General features: G+C 42.4%; 1 protein-coding gene across 2 annotated transcripts in view; it reads right to left on the bottom strand.

The window, feature by feature from the left end:
* Nucleotides 1-11784: 11784 nt before the first annotated feature.
* Nucleotides 11785-21696, bottom strand: part of ELOVL5 (ELOVL fatty acid elongase 5) — a 93386-nt gene continuing 83474 nt past the window's right edge. Inside the window, exon 9 of one of the 2 annotated variants that reach the window (XM_008593020.1) lies at nt 11785-11942. The gene's annotated coding sequence lies outside the window, so the exon portion shown is untranslated. Of the gene's footprint in view, nt 11943-21219; nt 21260-21696 lie in introns of those variants that run through there. The other variant, XM_008593072.1, reaches the window with a different exon arrangement.

Here is a 21696-nt window from a genome sequence, read left to right as displayed (position 1 = left end):
AAAAGCTGAAAGTAATGAAATGTAAATAGAAAAAATGATAAAAAGAAAAACGAATTTAAAACTGATTCATTGAATAGATAAATAAGAGAGAGAAATTTCTCCTGAACCAGACTGATTTTTTAAAAAAGGAGAGAAGAAAGCAAAAATACAGAATTAGGATGAGAAAGGAGATACACATAATCACAGATACTGAAGTGGTGAATGGAATTATAAGCAGCTGTAACATTCAACCTCATGGAAACAAATGAGAAAACCTGGAGGAAACCACCACTTGGGAAAATACAAATTTCAAATTTTGATCCCAGGAGACAGAAAATAACTTGGATAAAGTAATTATCAGCAGTAAAGAGACTGAAATGGGATTTAGAGATTTATAATGTAAAAAAACTCCTAAAACCTTTGAAACATAGAAATTTCAATATTATCCAAACTATTCTAGATAGTAGAAAAACAAAGCCTCTAATTCATCTCATAAAGCAGCATAACCTTAACAGGAAAACCTGATTAAGAGAGATCCAGAAATGAAACTACAGACCAATCTTACTTACAAATAGAAATGAAAGAATACAAAGTATTACCAAATAAATACAGCACAATAGCAAAAGATTAATATCATAGCCATTTAAAGTGTAACCTTGAATTGCAAGGATGTATAATATCAGGAAATCCTTTATTAAAATGAATTACATCATCAGATTAAAGGAGAAAACCCATTAATCGCATGAGTAGATGATTAAAAAGCACTTGATAAATTCAGCTGCCAGCCCTAATAAAAAATCTAAGTAAACCAGAAAATGTTTGGGGAATTCTCCCAGGCTTCCTTGGAGCTGGGGTCTGAGCACAAACCCTGTGATATTTCATCTCACTTGCGTAAGATATACTTCACAAGAACAGGGCCTCAGGAGGGACTTCTAATAGGGCAGTATTAGGGCACAACTTTGATAAATTTCAATGATAAGCAGATCAGTGTTTAAAAAAAAATCAGGGTTTCAGATATAGGCAGAAACTTCAAGGCAGTATTTTTCTGGAGAAGCACTTTTAGTATAGGCGTTCTGGCTTCTGGGGTGTTCAATCTGTACAGTCACACAGGGACCTGAATTTTCATTTTGTACTGAGTTCTGCAAATTATGCAGTTGGTTCTGAGTGTAGGTTAGCACTCACCTCTATTGGTATTTTGCTGCTAAATACAGATGAATTTGACACATTTAAGAGTCCTTGAGTGGATTTAAAAAGGTAATATAAATCTGTTGGTGGTCACACTCAAGAATGATACCTAGCATGGATGGATAGAAATTTAATGTTTTTAGGCATTGCCATTTCTAGGCCTTCTTAGAATAGATGCCCGTGGCTGGTCTGTTAGCTTACTTAGTCAGAGCATGGTGCTGATAACACCAAGGTCAAGGGTTTGGATTCCCATACAGGCCATGCCCACCCCAGCACTCCACCAAAAAAAGAATAGATGCCCTTAATTTCACAATTAAAATTTTAAAAATAGCTTAAAAATATAGCTACTTCTGAATATTATTCAACCTTAGAAGTAAAGTCCTGTCATATGCTACAATATGAGTGAATCTTGAGGACATTATGCTAAGTAAAATAAGCTAGTCTCAAAAAGACAAATACTGTATGCTTCCACTTATATGTTATCCACAGTAATCAAATTCACAGAAACAAAGTAGAATGGTGGTTACCAGAGGCTGCGAGTAGGGGATAATGGTGCGTTACTGTACAGTGGGTGTGGAGTTTCAGTTTTTGAGATAAAAACATTCTGGTTTTTGTTGAGCTTGGTTGCACAACAATGTGAATATACTCAACTACCAAACTGTATACTGAAAAACAGTTAAGATTATAAATTTATATACATTTTACCACAATTAAAAATAGAAAATTTTGGGCCGAGCCCGTGGCGCACTCAGGAGAGTGCAGCGCTGGGAGCGTGGCGGTGCTTCCACCACGGGTTCAGATCCTATATAGGACTGGCCGGTGCGCTCACTGGCTGAGCGCGGTGCGGACGACACCACGCCAAGGGGTTGCAATCCCCTTATGGGTCACGAAAAAGACAAAAAAAGCCAAAAAACAAAAAAAAGAAAATTTTTAGATAGGTAGATAGATGGTTCTAAAAACTTGTGCACAGAGGTGCTTGTGCGGACGACACCACGCCAAGGGGTTGCAATCCCCTTATGGGTCACGAAAAAGACAAAAAAAACCAAAAAACAAAAAAAAGAAAATTTTTAGATAGGTAGATAGATGGTTCTAAAAACTTGTGCACAGAGGTGCTTAGGTGAAACACACCAGGTGCTTTCTTCCGTGGTAGAAGAGACAGGAAACATGAGACTCCTAGGTGGTTAATGAGAGATTTGGAATCAAAAAAGACAGATTTCAAAGCCTTGGTGCACTATCTCATCTTTTGGCCTCCAAAAAACTGTATCATGTGCACTGTATCATGTTGTTCTCACATTCCCTAAGTGTGTTTTTCCATTATCCTGGTACGGTTTTTATCTTATTCTCAAACACCTATTTTTCGAGAGCCTGCACTGCATGAGGCTCTGACCTAGGGACTGGGGCTACAGTGGTGAATCTGCACACGTTCATCTCATTCCCTGCCCTCACTGAAGAAAAAAGGTTCTTGTGAGAGAGACAGCCCATCACATAATTAGCTTAATCATCATTCATCATATAGTAGCTAATGTCATAAGCAGATATTAAAGAGGCAGAGAGAGACTGTAACAGGGTCTACGACTTGAACCGGAGGTCAGGCAGGGCTGCCATGATTGTGGTAGATTAAAGATGGCTGGAAATTCTTCACCCCTCTCCCATGGAGAGGTGGGGTCTATTTACATTCCCTTTGTATCTTGCCTGGTCCTGTGACTTGTTTTGACCAATCAAATGCAGTATAGTGAGGCTGTGTAACTTCTGAGGCTGTGCATTGACATCTGCACTTACTGCCTTTGCTGCTGAGAATGTTCTCCCTTGAAAACCAGCTGTCATTTAAAGTTGACTACCCTAAGACCACCATGCTGTGAGGAAGAGCAGCCCAGGAATGTGGAGAGGCCACATGGTGGAGTACCTAGGCTCCAGACATGGGAATGGAGGCTTCTTAGACCATCCAACCCAGCCCAGCCACAGATGAATGCAGCTGAGTAAAGGACCCCAGCTGACCCACGCAGAGCACAAGGGCCCAGCTCAGCCATGTCTTCATTCCTGTCTCATGCAATCACAAGCAAACAAAATTGATGTTGTTTTAAGCCACTACATTTTGGGTAGTTCGTTACACAGCTATAGCTGTCCAAAACATTAAGAAAGTGATCTTTGGCTGAAATAGAAGTAATGTTTGCACTTTGGCCTGTAAACAAGACTCCCAGCACTGTTTTCCAAATTGTGCTTTCTAGAACAATTTTTGGATGTCTAAGGAAGAATAGGGAAAGGGGCAGGGACCTGACAGTTCACGATAGGGTAGTATATTCCTCAAGTAGTGCAGACTTACTTTCTCTGAGATTCATGGCTGCAGTGGTGGTGAGATCAATCTGTAACATCTGAAAGCAAAAAGATTTGAGAGTTGCTCATAAGGGAGTACATAAACATAACCCAGTGCTTGCTCTGGTTTTGTGTCACCAGCCTATCTATAAACGTGTATACTTCTCATCTCTTCTGGTACCTCTCCTGGTCCCCAGCACCCATCCCTGCAACTCTAATTTCCCCGGGTTGCTATGTGCCTACGCCCAAAACCCAGCTGCAGTGAGAAACTACGTTGTATCCAAACTGAAGCATTTCCTGAAGACCTGAGCCTCTGCTGCCACTGCCACACCTACCACAACACCTGCGCGAGGCCCTGCCACCCTCCGGAAAGCCACACTTGCGAGGGAGACGTCCTAACTCTTCCTCAGGAAGTGGCTTAAAATGAGAAGAGATGGCAGCAGTCTCTGTGTCAGAACAACCCTTTCTATTTATTGCATGCTTACCATGTTCCGGTATCTTATTTTTAATATCACAACAACTCCATGAGGAAGAATTAGCCCTACGTCATAGGTGTGGGATCTGAGTCTCAGAAAATTTAAGAACCTTGCCCACATTTACACTGCTGTAAGTGACAGTGCTGGGAGTGAGCTCCAAACCACTCTGTGAGAAGGGCCTGAGCTCTTAGGCTACCTCTCTGGTGGCGGCACACATGTTCTTTCAGATAAAGTCTTTCTTTGAAAAGGGATGGGAGAGGAGATAAGTTAGAACTTGAAATTCTGCTGTCTTGGCACAAAATAACCATTTCTGAAATGATAAATCTATTTATTAGTGGAATTTGCCCCTTTATAAATAGCACATGTTTTGTATGTGGTGTTGAGCACAGAGGTCTTTATTAGAAGTCAAAAGACATAAGTTCTACTTCCAAGATGAGCTGGAACTCTGTGAAAAATGGCTTTATTATTCAAGTGTCAGACCCCAGTTTCTGTCTCCTTCACTCGACTGAGAATAATTCTGGTCTTCTTTATATAAATGATTGAGGGTAAGACATAAGTTCTACTTCCAAGATGAGCTGGAACTCTGTGAAAAATGGCTTTATTATTCAAAAGTGCCAGACCCCAGTTTCTGTCTCCTTCACTCGACTGAGAATAATTCTGGTCTTCTTTATATAAATGATTGAGGGCGTAAGGGCTAGGAAAGGAGGGGAAGAAAGAAGAAAGGGGTGTATCACGTAACACCGGTCATGGTGTCCACAGTATGAATCTAAGCCATTTGTAGGGTTTGTTGGAAAGGTTTGCTTTCGATCTGGGCAGCAAGGCTTTTAGGAGGAAATGGGATCTGCAGCAAGGGCCTCCTTTGCATAAAGGGCACAGCAAATGGAACTGACAACTGACGGGTACACACAACTGAATGCCTTGGTGACCTTCCCTTTTCTCTCGTTCCTCCTGAGGCAACTGATACCACAAACTGACAAAGAGGTGGGCTGAGAGAAGGCAGGCCGTCCATACAGCCCTATCTGGCCGCTTCCTTTTCCGTTGCCTTTGTGCACAGCAGCAAGCGTGCAGAGGACATAGCTGCCCCTAACTCAGCGGGACTTGCCACTTAGCTTTGTGCATCAAACTCACCTGACGCACGTTCTTTCGTGTCCTCAATTCTTTTTCACCTTTGCAGAGCTAGCTCCCATTTTAGGATTGTGCCAAGATTTTAACTGGGTACATCAACTGCAGAGGGCAGAGGAGTCAAGCTAATAAGCTCTCCAATTCTGCTTTCTGCACATTGTTTCAATTTTGAAGGAGAAGACATTATTTTTAGAATTCCTACTTGCTTTCACCCTGAATAATTAACTCCTAGTGTCTCCCTTAGTTTAACCCATGTGTCCCCTCCAGTTCATCCTGGGGAGGTGAGTGTACCTTCCACCCAGACAGAGACTAGGATTTTTAAAAAAATCATTTTCAATTTGTCTTCCCACCACCCCGTATCCCCATCTTAGGCCTTCACCCTCTACTCCCCTGCTATTAAAGTCATTTCTATTCACTCTCCAGGCTTTTTTGGGGGGTGGTAGCATTGTGAGATAAACCTTAAATAATGTTTAAAGTCTGGCTTAACTCTTCTGGTGTCTATAAAGGGTGACTTCGTTGGCTGTTGATAGCATTACTAGCCGTATGTCATTAAAATACAGAGGCTGGGGTAAAAGGATTAAGGAAGCTCACAGCTCAGTATTTGGGGAGTTTATTTAAAGCTTTCGTGGTCTTTCATAGAGCAGGAAGATGAAGTCACTTCTGACTGAGACCTTGAGACATAAAGAAGGTCATTGAAGTTTGCCATCTCTTTTATCTGCTCTCTTTCCCACCGAATAACATCTCTGCTCATATGCTAAAGGAGAAGGAAATATTCATTGAGAAAACGTTCATCCTAAAGTGATATGTGAATGAAGACAATGTTGCATTAGTGTATTGTGATGTAACTTATTGCTTCTTTCAATCTTAAATAGCTGGTATAATCCTTTACTAAATTTAAGGCTTGTCTAAACAAGATTAAACACATACTTAACCATACACACCCATGCACACCAGCCTCCTATTCCTCCAGTAAACCCAGAATAAATCCGATCTGCTTGAAACGATTCCTTCGACAGCTTCCACTGCTATCAGAATTTAGCCTGATCTCCCAGCAAAGCAGACATAGGCCTCTGGGAGCTGGCCTGTACCCTCTGCCCCTGCATCTCCTCATTCTCGTCCTCCCACGGATGCCTCCACCTTGACTTTGATGTCCTCGAACATGCCATGCTCCTTTCTCGCACCGCCAAGCCTTCGTTTTTCCTGCTCCTTTACCTCCAAGTCTGTCTAACCCTGGTCTGTCTGACCACATTCAGTTCAGAAGTCAACACCTCCTGAAAACCTTCCTGGACTATCGCCGTGTGTGTTTCCAGGCATGCTGTCCCGGCCTCTGCCGTTACATTACACTGAATTGAAATGTGTGTCTTTTCCTGTTTACTGTCTCTTTTATGAGTAAAAAACCTGCCACATAGCAAGTGTTCAATGCACATTTGATGAATGAATTGTTTAATCAGAGTTTGTTTCTAATCTTGTTTCTAGCCCACATTAGCTCACTCACTTGTGTACCAAAGTGGGTAAGGACAAATACATGTTAAATCATTTGCTAGACTAAGAATACATCCCCGAGAGTGATTTGGCAACCTTAAAATTAGTGGGGGAAGCAGCAACAGTTACTGAACAGGCTGCTGATTTGGGTTCTGATTATCTACTGTGAATCATTTAGTTAATCTATGAATGCTTTATATTATTTTGGGGGGTATAACAGTAACGTGGCTAACTAAAATGATGAAGATCACATTTATTGTGGACATGTGCTAAACATCCTTTTTTGTTCCAAGTGCTACAATACCAACCCCCAACCCAACACTCACACACACACACACACACACACACCCCTAAAGCCACTTTACCAGATTTAGTCTTTGAGTCCTTTAAAACAAGTTTCACCACATTTCCAAAATTATCATGGATCTTGGGAGGGAAAGCTATAGCAAATGGTGATAGAGACCCATTTAGTTGGCATATGAGGCTCCCTTTTGACCTCTGCAAAAAAAACTAAGAAACCAAGAGCAAAAATCACCTAAGAAGGCAAAACTGCTGGAATATTCCCATTGCACCTAGTCATGTGGATCTGGGTCAAGTACAAAGTCAGTTCTGCAAGTCAGCTGGTAGAAAGAAAAGAGTTATTTTAGAGAGATCATCTCAGGAAGCTTATTATACTTATTATATTCCCTTTGAAGTAGTGAGTCCAATGAACTCTTGAACTGGAGAGCTGAAGTCCTTAATTTCTGCTGTCACTTGAAAAGGAAGTACTCTTGATAATTTTTTATGTAGTTTATTGGAGAGAGACAAAAGCAGTTGAAAATATTATTAGCTGGAATCTTGGCCTGTTTTGATAAAATAACAGTGTGGAGCTTGAATGTCCAATTAGGCAACATTAAAAATAAATGTTTCAATATCAAGCATAATTAGGAATTTCAAATGAACACGAGGTACTGTTAAGACATTTTACCTGAAGCAATTCTGTGGCTTAGAAAAATGAGGTTAAGATCTGGCATAGTATTTGGCATAGAATCTTTTCCCATAAGGTAGAATGAGAAAGGGCACTGAAGCAAGAGAAGACCCAGTTTTAGCTCCAGTTTTGTCTTTGTGACGCTGGCCAAGTCACTTCAGCACGAGCTTGGTTTTCCATATCCACAAAGTGAAGGTGTTGGCCTTTTGGTTCCCTCACTACTCTATCTGTGTTGGATTATTCCATATCCACATAAAGGAGGCCAAATGTTTTTGATGACACCAAATACCATTTAAACAAACAGCCCTCCCTCCTTTAAATAGAGGAGGAGGCAGCTGTACGCACCTCCCGCTGCTTCCACCCTGGGGGATGCAGATGAATTCCAATCAACAGCCACCAGCTGACTAATTTGCCTGCAGCTTGCTCTGGGTTCATGGATTAGGAGGCTTTTGGAAGCAGTTGGGTCATGTCACCTTGACACAAACTGGTAAAGTGGGAGAGCAGTCAGATGTGCCAGGAGGGAAAAAGGGTGAGTGAACAGTGGTTCTGGGCAAAGACTCATTCGGGTGATTTGTTCTGTGTGTAAAGCCCAAGGCTCTGCACTTCAAGGCCACTATCCACCTGCCCCTGACTCTTCTGCTTTTTCCCACACACTCTCTGGGTTTTATTTCCCTTCTTGCTAGCACAGGTGGCTCCTCGATGGCTCATATAGAAGACAATGTACCTAATCATCCACCACCACCCCAATCCTTCTGCATACGTTTTCCTTGTTGCCAGAACCTGGATTTTGCTCTAGGGTGCCCCAGCCCCATATGACTTAGTGAAGGGCTCCCAAGCCTCAGCCCCAGGGGAAAACCCGTCTGGTCTAAGCCAATCACTGTGCTCCCATTCTCCCATTCTACTCACCAGCAATTGGTGTAGGGATGGCCATGAACTGCAATTCTGGCCAATGAGGGGAAGTTGTTAGAGAGGCTTCTGGGAAAACACATATTGTCATGTCTGTATGAGATGCCTAGAATGCTGCTGCCATCTTTTGAAAATGAGAAAGATAAACTCAGAGAGATGGAGAAAATCACCTGGGTCTGGGGTGATGCAGCAGAGCTGCCTAATTCTTAACTCTGGAACCTCTTTGCCTCTCCAATTGCTTGTTATAGAGATTGCAATTTTTTTCTTACTAAGTTAGAAGCCCAACTCATCTTCCTGTAGCTCATGCTGGCACACTGGAGGAGCAATGGGGAAACCTATAAGCTTTAGAATTAGGTGGACCTGGTTTCAAATCTCACTTTCTCCACTAGAGTTGTTCCTGAAGAACAAATTACTTCAAAACTTAGTGGCTTAAAACAATAAGCGTGTATTATCTCTCTGTTTCTGTGGGTTGCAAATTCGGGAGTGGATTGGATGGGCAGTTCTGATTTAGATTCTCTCCTCATGAGATTGAAAATGCGTGTTGGCCAGGGCTGCCATTATCTGAAGCTTAACTGGGGCTGGTGGATCTGCTTCCAAGGTGGCTCATTCACACGGCTAGCAAAGTGGGGCTGGCTGTAGGCTGGGAGGCCTTAGTTCCTCTCCACATGGGCTTCTCCACAGGGCTACTTGAGTGTCCTCTATTTTAAAATATAGGCTTTAATATTATTTATTTATGGCAAGGTCAACAGATAAAGAGATGACTGCCAATGAAAAGACAGTTTGTTATATTTTCAGACCCCAAGAGGGAGGGGCATGCCATACCATGGACACCATGTGGGGAAGCACCGGGGTCAGTCGGGAGACAAAGGGAGCTGAGGGAAAATGTGGGCAAGAGTTTTTATTGTGGTTTCTGTGGGAAGGAAAGAGCAAGGCTGGGTAATCAGGTTTAGCACTGGCTAGTTTGGATAATTTCAGTGGGCTCTGGACATAGAGTCATTGCTATTTGTCTAGGACCCAGCCCTGGGGTGATTAGGGCAAAGGGACAATGGCCTGGAGTGTGAGAGCCCACAAAGGAGGTGGTTGGGGTATGGGCTCTGGATTGGTTGATTTGCATTTGAAAAGCACCCTCACAAGTGTTTGCTATCTCTAGGAATTGGCTGGCCCTGGAAAGGGCAGTCCCTCCAGGGTCAGTAAGGCCCCAGATGTCAAAGCATCAAAATACAAAAACAAAAGCCATGGTTAATACATCCTCACAGCATGGTGTTGACTTCACCTAAGGTAAGCAATCCAAGAGGCAAGCCACAAGCCACGGTGCCCTTTATGATCTAAATTCAGAAGTTACCTAACATGGGACTCTCATGAGGATTTAATTAAAATACACAAACTCCCCCTTTGGAAAATTGAGAATGCTCAGTAATTGTAGGTTGTTTAATAGAAGGAGAAAGCAGTCACCCTGGGAAGAATAGAGTGGCTTTGGAGATTTCATGTTTGGAGATTTCACGTGGAGTTTAAACTTGGAGGCTTAAACTTGGAGGGTGATTTTATCTTATACCCTGAAGCATTCTCATAAAATTTCCAGACACACTGATCATTTCTAATCATATCCTCACTCCACCCCTATTCTTATACACATGTACAAATTCTTAAATTGCTGAGATTTATGCAAATCCTATCTATACCCTGATTTAGTGGCCCTGTGACTTGAGCTGGAGGAAAGAGAACAGTATGTGATTCACTAATAAAAGCTAAAGTAAAAGCTTGCTATGAAAATTGCAGCCCTGGCCCCTTGGTCCTGACATGACCCACAATTCACCACACTCTTAAGTGGTGGTGGCTCCCATTTGTGTCATTATTACCTCTACTTCTAGCTCAGTTTAAATTGCCAAGGTGTGGCAAGACACCTCTTCCCAGAGATCCTGTGCTTTGTTAGCTGTGGGCGTGGGCTATGCTGTTCAGACTCAACTATTTCATTCAAAATGTTTCACTACATTGAGTTTAAATTCATTGAGGTTGACACGTGGAACTTATTTCAGTGGTTCTCAAACTTTAGTGCATATGAAGATGACCAGGAGGGCTTGCTAAACACGGATTGCTGGAGCCCGCCCTCAGTCAGATTCAGTAGGTGTGGGTGGGGCCTGAAAATGTGCCTTTCTAGTAAGTTTCCAGGTGACACTGAGGCTGCTGGTGTTGGGCTACACTTTGAGAACCACTGACTTGGGCGACTCGATGTTGTTGCTTGCCTGCTTTGTAATCTCCTTCTACCTTACCCACTAATTGCCTTTTATAAAGGCAGACAACACCCACAGAGCAAAACTATATGATAATTAGAAACAAATATTGACACATTTATTTTGGTTACAAAGATGTTTGGCTTCTTGGAACAGAAACTTTACTCCAGGAGCTTAACCAGATAGTTTATTTTTCTCTCATTCTCAAGAAAACCAGAGCTGTCCAAGGCTAGTGAGATGACTCTGCACCACCAGGTGCCCTGCTAACTTTCTGTTCTAACTTTCTGTTTCTAACTTTGCTAATTTTCTGTTCTGCCATCCTTGGTAATCAGCTGTTGTCCTCCTGGTCACAGGCTGTCTATGCACCTCCACATATTGCCTCTGCACTCCAGGCAGGAAGATGAACGATGAAGAGGAAATGCGTGTGTGAGCTTTTCTGGAAGCCCCACTAGACTTCTCTTCCGATCTCATTGGCCAGAACTGTGTCACATGGCCACACCTAGCTTCAAGGGAGCCTGATAAGTGGAGTGGTTTTAACTCAGCATTTGCTGACCCAAACAAAATGGAGCTCTGTAACGAGGGAAAAAGGGAGAACGGGCAGTAACGAGCAGGCTCCGAGTTAGCACTCACCTGCTCGACTCCCAAAGGATCCCACATCACATGCTCACAAGTCCACCTAAGTGCTAAGCCAACCCCACAACAAGGGAAGGGGCCAAAGAAAAGACTGGAGGGACTATCTACACTCGGGTTTCAGACTGCGTATTAATGGTGTTACATGAAAAGGGCAAACTCTGGTTTGTTTCTTTACTCCAGGACTTCTGAGGAGTATTATTAAGCTTAAGTGTGGAATTACTTTCCAAGGCAGAGGGAAACATGCTGCATTTCCCAAGCTTATTTGACCATGGAAGTTTTAAAACATTTTCCTGGAGCATCTCCCTGAAGTGAGTTTCATGGGAGTTTTGTCAGGATATATATGGTGATGTACACCTTGATACCTACAGTGTCAACCATAAGTATGTTTTCTGGGCCCCCTTACAAGGAAAAAACAAGTATATTCTTCCTAAGTCAATGGGATAGTCCTATTTTGTTTAAGGGGAGGAAATGAAAATAGGAGCAGCTGGTGAATCTGAGCCTGGAGTGTGGTGCTTGTCTGTCATCTGGTCACTGCGCAAACTTGACAGGCCCCTTTGCCTCTTTGGAGTCTCCTGTTCTTATTTGCAAAATGAGATCTGTAGGCAATCAGCAAGATGCATCCCAGCAAACCAAAACTCTGCAACTTCACATCTCCTGGAAAAAATCAAGAAATGATGTCTGGATAAATATTTGCTAATGGGAGATAGAGGAAATAAAGAAAAAAGTTTAAGATTAAAAAAAAACTTTCAGAATTCAAGAATAGTTTAAAGGAAAAAAATACCTTTGTGAGTATGAAGAATGGAAAACATGGGATTGCTGCTGTAATAAATTACCACAAACTTGGAGGCTTAAAAAACTAACTAATTTGTTATCTTATAGTCCTGGAGGTCAGAAGTGCAACACTGGTCTCAAACCAATGTGTTGGCCAGGCTGCATTCTTTTCTGAAGAATGTAGGGTAGAATCCATTCACTTGCCTTTTCCAGTTTCTAGAGGGTGCCCACATTTCGTGGCTCATGGTTCCTTCCTCCATCGTCAAAGCCAGCAACACTGCATTGCTCTGACCATTCTTCCATAGTCATATCTTCCTTTCTGGCTACAGCTAGGAAAGGTTCTCCCCTTTTATGGACCCATGTGACTGGATTGGACTCACAGTTGACCAAGGATAATCTCCCCATCTCATCATATCTGTCCATGTAAGGTAACATATATTCATGAGTTTGGGGGATTAGGATATGGACATCTTGGGGATAGGAGGCATTGCTTTCATGTAAATGAAATCTATTGTTTAAAGAAATATAGATGGTGTTGAGAAACTAAAGGATGTCACAAAAATCGAAATCAGGCTTAATTTGTGAGGCAAACAGTACAAAGAGAGTTGATATTTTTAAAATCCAAGAAAGGAGATAAATTATAATACAAACAAAAAACTAGGACACCACTAGTTAACAGTGCTAGAAGCACCTTAATCCTTTGCAAAAAAAGCCAGAGCAAAGAGTGAAGGTTTAGTACAGGATTGCATTTTTTCCCTCTGTTATATATTTTACCTTCACAAAATAGAACTAAACCCCTAAAATCACACAATTTAAAAAGCAAGAATGTATCAGCATTAACTACATCGGTCCTGCAGGGCAGGGCCTTGCTTGACTTTCAGGGGTGGAGGGTATAGGAAGAGCCACAGGAATGGCCTGAAATAATCACAGAGCTCCGGACAGTGTTTGAAAGAATTTACAGGAAACTGGTGAGGTGAGAGCAGCCCTGCCTTTGTTTAATGACTTCAGGATGTGGAACAAAAAGGAACACATCTACATCCAGGTGAGAATAGGTTCAGGGCCAGGGCTGGTGAAGCATCAGTCCAGGGGTGGATAAGAGAGTAAGAACCAGATCCGAGTAAAGGGATCCAAGTGAAGGGTGTGCAAGGAGGACTTCTCAGCTCTATGTGCATTTTGGACCAGACAATTCTTCGTTGTGTGGGTCTGTCTTGTGCACTGTGGGAAGGGTAGCAGCATCCACCCATCTGATGCCAGTAGCACCCCTTCCCCGGGTTGTGACAATCAAAAATGTCTCCAGGCATTGTCAAATGTCCCGGGGGTGGGTGAAATCACCCCAGTTGAGAACCACCGGTAATAGACTGAAAGAACAGGCAAGGAGAAGTAGCAAGCCGCAAGGTGGAGCCCACGAGCCTGGACAGATTGCGTGAGGCTGCAAGGACACAAAATGAGGGAGCTTTTCACAGGGCCTTTTGCTGGCACGCTCGAGCTTGGGGGCTGGCAGGGAGTCAACAGAGTGTCCAACCGGCTTGCATATTGGTCTCTCACTTGACCAGAGCAGGCTCCAGGTCAAGAGAACTCAAGTTAATTTGTTCAGGGGTTGCCCTCTGGCTATTGCCCATTTGTTATGCAAGCACAGGTTTTAAAAGGCAATTCACCTGAACAGGTGATATGCTTGTTTGCAATAAAAACAGCTTGGGACCTATTATCTTATGATTGTTTCACTTCATCTAGGTTAACTTGCCTGTCTCCTGAACCCTGATTTGTAGAGGAGGTAGTAAGGGAGGACGGTGGAGAGAGTCGGATGCAGCAGGGCCCCCTCCAGCCTATATAGATGTTTTTATGAGAATTTTAAAAAAGCGCACCCCCCGGGTGGATGTCTTAGCAAAGGGAGCGGGGCTAGGAGAGCAGCTGTCTGGCACCTTATCTGCAGCCCCGGCTGGGAGCACAGAGCTGTGTGGCACCCTGCCCAGTGAGCGTGGCAGCGTCCCTGTGGGTGCAAGCCTCCTTCACGCACACTGCACTCACACATCGCGCGTGACACAGGTTCCCACGTGGAAACCTTGGGAAGCAGACGCACATGTGGGAGCCCCCTAAGCCGTAAGAGGCACTAAACTTTCTTACTAGCAGAGTTAGAATTTCAGTACAACCCATGGTCAGAAACAAAGGCAATAGATTCTGTTGGATTGCGTGTAAAGTGGTTTAAGAATATGCTAAGGGAGGACAAAGCAAATGGGCAGCTAGGACTGGCTGTCTCTAGCTGCCACTGTGCAGCTGGCAGGACAAGCCTATCCATTTATAAATTTAGGACCTAGGGGCTGAGGGGATTGCAGAGGCAAACAAGAGAGCTGCACTTTAGCAAGTGAGGGCAGACCTCTAAAAGCTCTCCTGAGTTCCAAATGCTGATGGCCCAAGGCTATTAAATGCATCTGGGTCAGGAGATGTTTTTCCATAAAGTAAATCATGATCTGCTCCGTGAATTCCTATGCACTGAATGTTATAAAAAGAACTTTGTTTGATGACCCTACTGGGCTAGGTGTCACCCTGCCAAGGCGTGGAGAAAGATTCTAAGTGAAGGAAATGCTCACCGAGTGCAGCTGTTTCCCCAGGTTATGAGTGAAGACCTGGAATCACAGAGTCAGACCACTCTAACCTCTGCTGGGCTGCACAGGGTGAGCATGAATGGAGACATACACATCAAATGTTCAGTATTTAAGTGAACTTTGTTCCATCTTTGTTCCTTAGCAAATGTATCTTCATAGCAATAAAACTGGGGGAGGGGAGGGGAGGGAAATCTATGGTTTTTATATGACCGAAAGTTGGCAAAAATAAAAAGTAAGTGGACTTACTATTGCTCGTCTGTGGGTGTTCTGTTAATAGGCTGACATGTTTGAATGAGTAATAAAATACATACAAATTCAGGCATTATATATTTATCCATAAAATTAATGTTTCTTGCTTTCATTTCAGGAAAATCACTAGTTGTTATAATTAATATTTTCACATAATTTGTGTTCTATTGACAATAATGTCAAACTAGATTACCTTTCTTGAATTTTAGTTTTTGTTTTTTAATTTTAATTTAGAGAAACTTCGCTCTGTAGAGGCAGCAGCAACTGAAATTATCTTTTTTTTTTTGCTGGCCAGTACAGGGATTGAACCCCAGACCTTGGTGTTATCAGCACCATGCTTTAAACAACTGAGGTAACTGGCCAGCTCTGAAACTGTCAATACATTCTTAGTGCAACACTTCAATTTGGAAATGAATCGTGAATTTTATGTCAAACATTGTAATTGAGTTGCATATGGTATATTGTCATTAGCACAGATGCTTTCACAAAATATTTTAATTTCATCCTATAAATCACTATCATCGATATTACAATTTTCAACATTTCCTAAAATAGTATCTTTTAAAAAATCTAGACCCATACAGTTTTGTAAAGAGTTGCTTTCATGTTTCGTGCATACATGTGCGGACCTACAAACACACACATTTAAGGGTAACATGAACTATTGTGAATATTGTGCTAATAAATGAGTAACTTCAGAATCATAAATTGGAACATAAAGAGAAAGTAGGATCTATTGTATTGATGCCATCGAAGAGGAAGGTTTTGGAGAACTGATGGTCCTCGCCAAGGAGCTCCTGCTGCCCCGATCATCTCTCAGCCTCCAAGGCAGTGTCTGTGTTGATGTCAGCAGCAGCACCACCTACAAACCTTCCCAGCTTTGGATGTGGTCACCTTTTGTTTGGAGAATGTAACGCAGAAGCAGTAGAGGTTCCCTGGGACCTGAATGGAGTTAGTCACTAGTGATGTTCAGGGTTGCAGGTTGTACAGAGCCTGCGCTAAGTGCAAGCGACCAAGAGCCTTCTAAAGCGAGGGCCCAGGACCCCTCCTGCCCCAGGCTGAGGCCGACACTGCCCTACTTGCTTAGCAGAGTGCCTAGCACATAATCAAGCCTAGTACGTAGAACCATACAAATATTACTGTAGTGGGTCGAATGGTGCCCCCCCCGAAAAAGACATGTCCATATCCTAATCCCCAGAACCTGTGAATACCACCTTTTTTGGAGCAAGAGTCTTTGCAGATTTGTTAAATTAGGGATCTTGAGATAAGATTATTCTGGATTATTTGGGTGGGCCCTAAATCTAATGACAAGTATCCTTATGAGACAAACAGAGGAGAGACAGAGGGAGAAGAGAAGGCCACGTGAACATGGAGGCAGAGACTGGAGTGATACAGTCACACACCAAGCATGACAGTTAAGTTATGATGGCCACCAGAAGCTAGAAGAGGCAAGAAAGGATTCAGAGCCTGCAGAACAGTACCTTGGTTTTGGACTTTGAGCTTCCGGAACTGTGAGATATCTGTGGTATTAAGCCACCATGTCTGAAGTGATTTATTATGGCAGCCTCTGGGCTAATTCTAACAATTACTGATAATGTTGAACATTTACTAGACCTGATTATGTGCTAGGCACTCTGCTAAGCCCTTCTTACAAGCATCTTAATTAAATCTCACAACAGTCTCATAAGATAGGGGCTATCATTAACCCTAATTTACAGACGAGAAACATGAGGTTCAATCAGGCCAAGTAGCTTGCCTGAGGCCACATGGCTTGTAACCAAGCTGGGATTTGACCCAGCTCTGTCTGACTCCAAAGATCTACCTTACACACACACTGACGCCTCCCTGCCTGGTCGTATCTGCAGCTGTAACAGACAAACCCCATGCTTGGTGATTTCCAGCCAATTGCTATGTGTTCTTTGTCCACCCTTCTTAAAGAGAGGTTCAATTCTGTTAGCACCATCTCCCCAGTCCTGAGCTCTTTACCCCTACCTCAGAAGCACGACATAAACTATGATCAACCTTTCTTCTAACTCAGTAGTCCATGGGAAAACTGTTTGCTTGCTGTCAGGAAACATTTCACACACAGTTCTTTGCATCTATTTAGTCTCCGGGTCATTTGGGTTTATTTGCAGATATTGCCAAGATGAATCAGAAATCTGGGGAATCTGTCCTTGGAGAAAGGACAATAGTCAGAAAGGTTTTTTGTTTCTTTTTGCTGATTTTGAGTTTGTGCAAAGACTATCTCACCGTCCCAGGAGAAATATTTAGAAAGAAAAGTTTGTTTTCTCAGGACTTAAAATATGTTCTCTGAGCTTACTAAGCTATCAGAACATCAACCCTGGACTCTGGTGATAGCATGATTTAGAAAATAAGTATTTCTTTCCTTCTCTAGCTTTGTCTTGTCTTTTGGGGACTAGAAGGCACTGATCTTTACCTGCTGGCAAACCCAAGGACAGAGAGAGAGAGAGAGAGAGAGAGAGGGGGAGAGAGGGAGAGTGTGTGTGTTAGGGTCTGGATGGGGTGATTGCTTTGACTTTGTTAACCTTTACTTTTCTTTCAAACAAAATCTAAACGCCACTTTACAGGTGGAAACATTGAGTCTTGGTGAATCTAAAGGATTTTCTCCAAGGTGACTTAATCAGAAAGATTAATTACAAATGCTGTGCTTGTCCTCCCAAGAAACCACTCCATTTCGTGAAAACGAGAGCTATTACACAATGAGTTTTGAGGCTAATTTTAGAGTAGGTCATGTGTTCCTCCCATTGCTCTGACCCACATCTGAGACAGGGATTCAAAGTTGCACACAAAGAAAACCAGAATCAATCAGGAGGCTCTCCGTGAGCAATCTGGTTGATTACGGGAATGCAAGCCTCACTCTTCAGCCACTGCAGTGCTTCTTCACGGGATCCATCTAGTGTTCCAGTTAGTCAGTGCCTGGGAGACCATTGGGAAGGAGTCTCGAGTCCACAGCTGGCCCAGGACTGGCCGTGGGTCACTTGTCCTCTCTGCATCCAGGTTTCCAGCAGTAAAGAGATGCTAATATAACCTCTCTCACAAAGCTGCCTTTGTGCTGTGTTACCAACAGCTGCTGATAGAGGTTTGAAGCCATGATCCAGAGCATTCTCTTGAGAGCTGGTGGTGAAGGGAAAGGTCAGAGCTGAATAGCCAATGATCCTCAAGGCAGCCCAGAGCTGAGGAGCATTAGTACGGACAGAGGTGCCAGCCTGCATGAAATGGAACTTTATCCAATGTTTCAAATTCCTGAACCCCGTCTTTCTGTCCAGGGTTATGGTATGCAATCTCCAAGTCCTGAGGACCTTTTCTCCTTTCTTATTTCTCCAAACCCAAACCTGCTCCCAGGACATAATTGGATAAATTCATCAACATCATAGAGAACAGACAAACTTCCCTTCTGCAAGCATGTGCATTTGAGGCCTTAAAGCAAAAGTAATGCGTCTCAGTGCAATTCCAGGCATCAGAGAAGATGGGTGAGAGAGGTGGGACCTGCACTGGAGGCAGGGAATATTGGAAGTGGACAGGAAAGTGACAGTTAAAGCAGGGCAGGCATTTTCAGACAGGAAGGCAGAAGTCGCTAGTGAGGTATCCAGGGGCCGATGAAGGAGTCAATGGAAGCTAAGGGGGTAAATAGCAGAAGACCTTTAACCAAAAGCTCATATTGGAAATTATCTGCTTCTTCCCTTACATAAAACACTCAAGAAAAAAGCAAGTCTGTATGTACAACTCAATCATTTACACATTAATTCATTCATATGAAACTGTATTTATTATGTTCTAGATATCAAAGAAATAGCACGGACAAGGTAGAGAAGGTCTCTATCTGCATGAAACTTTCTCTCAGGTTAGTATGTGAGGCTAACGATGAACAAATAATTTCATGTGGTTGTAAGTGGCAGAGCAGAGAATGAGGGAGCTGGATGAGGTGGTTAGGAGAGGTTTCCTATGTAGGGTTGCCCAATTTAGCAAATAAAAATATACTACCAGTTCAGTTTGAGTTTTATATAAAAGATGAATGCTTTTTAGTATAAGGATGTCCCACACAATATGTGGGACACACATGTACTAAAGAGTTATTCATCATTTATCCGAAATTCAAATGTAACTGGATGTTCTGATCTTGTAGCCACACTTGTATGAGGTCCCCATGAATGAGGTGAGGGAGCGTTCCCAGAGAGAGAATGTGCAAAGCTTCCTAATGAGCTTGGCTTGTTCAGGAAGAAACCAGTGTGGTTGGAATGGAAGGAGCAGTGGGGAGTGGTAGAGAAGACTTAGTGGAGTGGGCAAGGGTTCCAGGCCAGTGTGAAGAGTTTAGTTTGCATTTTATTCTGATCTTTGCAGTTTTAAAGAAGACCTCAGCACAGCAAACTATTCATTTCTGTGAATATTCCAGTTTCGTATTGTACTTTGCAAAGCAGGCTCCACTGACACTACCTTTTTTTTTTTAATAGAATAGAATGAATTTTGCAAGGATGTTTTATTTATTCGCTCATTTCTTTATTTTATAGTTTTTTTATCAAAAGATAATTGATTATATATATTTGTGGGGTACAGAAATTGCTTTAAGACCAGACTTTAGGATGGGAGTGAGTAGGTGCCCTGCTCTGGAGGAAAGTCAGTGGCATTTCCCTTAAATCCACTTGACCTCCCTTCTCTCCTTCCACCCTATTCGCTATTGTCTTCAGTTTTCCTAACATTATTTCACAAGCCATGAGAAATGAGTTTAAAATGCTACTGGGAGAAGAGACTTAAATTCTTACTAGTGGGTAAATGACTACTGGAAAGTTTTTTGCAAGTAAGGGGAGTATAGATCAAGGGAACGTGAGAAAAAAATTAAAAAGGGAAATTTGACAGTGTTGATATCAAACACTGGCAGCGTGGCCCTGAGGCTAAGACCATCTGCTGAGCAGAACTGAAATCCAGTTCTCCCTGTTCTCTGTGTTGAAATGGCCAAGGAGCTCCCACGGAAGATAGAGTCATTTGGAACCAGGCTAGTTGGGAACTGATACTGCCAGATGGCAGAGCAGTCAAAACATTTAGCTGTTGGGCCGGCCTGGTGGCGCACTGCTACGGTGCGCTGCTTGGGAGCGCGGCGGCGCTCCCTCCGAGGGTTCGGATCCCACATACAGACCGGTTCCCGCTCACTGGCTGAGCGAGGTGCGGGCACAGCACCGAGGTTTGCGATCCCGTTGCCGGACACGAAAAAAGACAAAAAGGAAAAAAAAAAACATTTAGCTGTAAAGCCTGCGGTGTTTTGGAAAAGGCCAACCTTACATCCCTGCCACAGGTTTCAGTGGGCTCTGTCTCATAACATTTCCTGCCTCCTCTGTCTTTTGCCTCAGCCAAGCCTGGGTGACTCCCTGCTTGTCTCTGGAAGTTGGTTCCTTGCAGAGATTTATCTTTCTGAACCAGCTCCCTCTCTGGCCTTCTGGTAAAAGACACCCTATGTCAAAAAGAGTCTTAACTATTTCTGTGAGAATGGCCATAGCTTACTTTCCATATAGTGTGGGTTTTTCAGACCCAATAATAATCTTGTTAGGTAAACAGAAGAGTGACCATGCTTTCTAGTTTACAGATGGGGAAACTGAGAGAACTGACTTGCCCCAGCTTTCAAGAGTAGTAAGCAGCAGAGCATGAACTTGGACCTCTGATTTGTGTTTTTCTTATACACTAGGAGTTGTTAATCATTTGAAAAATATTTAATGAGCTGTGCAAGATTGCATGGCTACATGCCTCCCTCTAGAATAAAAATGTTCATTTTCTATAAAACCGTTTGGAAACGAAGAGTAGTATCCACAAGGGAAAAGAGCGTTTCTCCCATTTTTTGAGAAGTATTCATTTTGGATAGGTTGAATCATAAGAAGATGGGCTGACTGATTCTTTCAAAAAAATTTAATGACCCCCCCATTATACAAATAATAAATGTTTATTGCAGAAACTTTGAAAGTTAGAAAAACACAAAGGGAAAATTAAAATCACCTGTAATCTTCCCACCCAGATATAATTGCTGTTGACATTTTGATATGTATCCTTCCTGTCTTTTTTGTACACACATAACCACAGTTAAACAAATTGAAAAAAAGTGGTATAAACTGGTTGATAACTTGCTTTTTCATTTAATGATATTTCCACGACCATTCTTTTATATCACTAAATTTTTTACAAAGCACATTTGATCACAGTGTTGTCTAACCTATGAATGATGCACCTTACTTTATGTAACCTATTGATACTTTGAGGTTATTACCAATTTTTAAATTATAAACACCACAATGAGCGTCCTTGGTCTTATAAAACTTTAGTTTGCACCCAGTGATTTGTCTGCGGCTTGGCCTGAGAAAAATTGAAAATGGGAGAAGAAACAAAGTTAAAAGACAGTAGCTCTGAGAAAAATGTCATTGGAATTTTGATGGGGATCGCATTGAATTTGTATATCACTTTGGGTAGTATGGACATTTTCACTATGTTGATTCTTCCTATCCAAGAGCATGGGATATCTTTACATCTTCTTGTATCCTCTCTAATTTCTCTCAGCAGTGGTTTGTAGTTCTCAATAGAGATTTTTTACATCCTTGGTTAACTCAATTCCTAAGTATTTAATTTTTTTGGTGGCTATTGTAAATGGGCAGGCTTTCTTGATTTCCTTTCTGCATGTTCACTATTGGAGAATAGAAATGCTACTGATTTTTGTGTGTTGATTTTGTATCCTGCTACTGTGCTGAAATCATTTATCAACTCCTAGAGTTTTTTTGTAGAGGCTTTAGGCTGTT

Source organism: Galeopterus variegatus, unplaced genomic scaffold (genome assembly GCF_000696425.1).
Source record: "Galeopterus variegatus unplaced genomic scaffold, G_variegatus-3.0.2 Scaffold13, whole genome shotgun sequence".
In the NCBI taxonomy this organism is placed as follows: domain Eukaryota; kingdom Metazoa; phylum Chordata; class Mammalia; order Dermoptera; family Cynocephalidae; genus Galeopterus; species Galeopterus variegatus.
The sequence above is the reverse complement of the archived record's forward strand: the minus strand, read 5'-3'. Positions and strand labels throughout refer to the sequence as shown.